Genomic DNA, 2,272 nt, shown 5'->3' with positions numbered 1-2,272 from the left:
CTGGCACACAGCGGCGAGCTAAAGATCCCCTCCTGGTCCTCGTGTCCATGCTCATGAAGTTATGAAGGACATAGGTAGCCATCACACGCCTGAATTCCTCCAGGAGGCAGTCCCAGATGGCCCTGGTCACCCAACCTTGCAGTGCTCTACACGGTAACTTGGATCACATGATCCAAGATGGCGTAGCAGTCAGATGTCTTTGGGTTGGCCCGTGTGGCTCAGTTGGTAGAGCATGGTGTTTGTAACGCCAGGGTTGTGGGTTCGATTTCCACGGGGACCAGTAAAAAAAATGGATGAAATGTATGCACTCACTACTTACTGTAAGTCGCTCTGGATAAGAGCTTCTGCTAAATGACTCAAATGTAAAAAAAAAATGTATTTGTCTTGTCTCGTCCCATGTAGATATATTTTTCTTCGCATTCTTTTTAATATTTTTCCTAAACCTCAACTTCAAAATACTCTCCTGCAACCCGCCTCACCCAATGTGGTGTGGATCTGTTTTTTTTCTAAAGTATTTCTATTTACCTCAGAACTGGAATACCTCAACTGAAGCTAGCTAGCTAATTAGCTACCAGCTATCAGTCAGCTAACCACTGCTAGCGGTCATCAGCTAACCTTTAGCTCGGAAAGCTCTCGCCAGTTCGTACAACGTGTTTCAAACCAGAGCATACAGGACCTATTTTTCTCTCCATAACCCCGGACTCCTACCACAAACTCTGAACCTTTTCATCTGGATCATCGCAGCTAGCTAACTGCAACCTGGGTTGACTACTCCTGGCTAATGTTTCCGTCCCGGAGCTAGCACCAACTAGCCTGGGGCTATCCCATGCTAGACCCATCTCCCGGCTAGGGCTCCTGGGCTAGTCCTGAAGCCCACTCCTCAGCTACAATATCCGGGACCCTACTACTGCCGGTACGGGGCATGGAACCCCGCCGATCCTTCACGACTAGAATACCGACATAATCTGCCCGAGGATCCCAACAGGCCCCTCAGGCGCGATGTCCCCTGAAGGCCCATTCTGCTAACCGCGGCCTGCTAGCTATCTAGAGCATTTTGGACTGTTAGCTGATCCATCAGCCAGTTTCTTGGACCACTATACCCATTTTGCCAATTGGACTTGGACCCCTCTGCTACTTGGAACCCTACTAATTCCACGACTGGTCTATCGACGTCACCGCATGAGGAGGCAAAAACAGACTTTCCCCCATCGCGACGTCCATCTAAGGCCCTTATGCTAGCTTACTAGCCCCGGCCTGCTAACTGTCTGAATCGCCGTGTCCCCAGCTAGCCCAACCACTCACTGGACCCATACGATCACTTGGCTACGCATGCCTCTCCCTAATATCAATATGCCTTGTGCATTACTGTCCTGGTTAGTGATTACTGTCTTATTTCACCGTAGAGCCTCTAGCCCTGCTCAATATGCCTTAACCAACCATGTTGTTCCACCTCCCACATATGCGATGACATCACCTGGTTTAAACGTCTCTGGAGACTATATCTCTCTCATCATTACTCCATGCCTAGGTTTACCTCCAATGTACTCTCTTCCTACCATACCTTTGTATGTACATTATGCCTTGAATCTATGCTATCGTGCCCAGAAACATGCTCCCTTTACTCTCTGTTCTGAATGTGCTAGACGGCCAGTTCTTATAACCTTTAGCCGTACACTTATCCTACTTCTCCTCTGTTCCTCTGGTGATGTAGAGGTTAATCCAGGACCTGCAGTGCCTAGCTCCACTCCTATTCCCCAGGTGCTCTCATTTGTTGACTTCTGTAACCGTAAAAGCCTTGGTTTCATGCATGTTAACATTAAAAGCCTACTCCCTAATTCTGCTTTATTCACTGCTTTAGCACATTCTGCCAACCCGGATGTCTTAGCCGTGTCTGAATCCTGGCTTAGGAAAACCACCAAAACCCCTGAAATTTCCATCCCTAACTATAACATTTTCCGCCAAGATTGAACTGCCAAAGGGGGCAGAGTTCCAATCTACTGAAGAGAGAGCCTGCATAGTTCTATTTAACTATCCAGGTCTGTACCAAAACAATTTGAGCTTCTACTTCTAAAAATTCACCTTTCCAGAAACAAGTCTCTCACCGTTGCTGCTTGCTATAGATCACCCTCTGCCCCCAGTTGTGCCCTGGACACCATATGTGAATTGATTGCCCCCCATCTATCTTCTGAGCTCGTGCAGCTAGGTGACCTAAACTGGGACATGCTTAACACCCCAGCTATCCTACAATCTAAACTTGATGCCCTCAATCTCA

General features: G+C 47.8%; 1 non-coding gene across 1 annotated transcript; it reads left to right on the top strand.

Annotated features, from left to right (window-relative positions):
• Positions 1 to 206: 206 nt before the first annotated feature.
• trnat-ugu (transfer RNA threonine (anticodon UGU)) lies at positions 207 to 280 on the top strand. Its single transcript has one exon. It is a non-coding gene; the product is annotated as a tRNA-Thr (tRNA).
• The last annotated feature ends 1,992 nt before the right edge of the window (positions 281 to 2,272 follow it).

Source organism: Salmo salar, chromosome 24 (assembly GCF_965601325.2).
Source record: "Salmo salar chromosome 24, fSalSal1, whole genome shotgun sequence".
Taxonomy (NCBI): Eukaryota; Metazoa; Chordata; class Actinopteri; order Salmoniformes; family Salmonidae; genus Salmo; species Salmo salar.
Note: the sequence above shows the minus strand (reverse complement) of the source record. Positions and strands in the feature narration are given on the sequence as shown.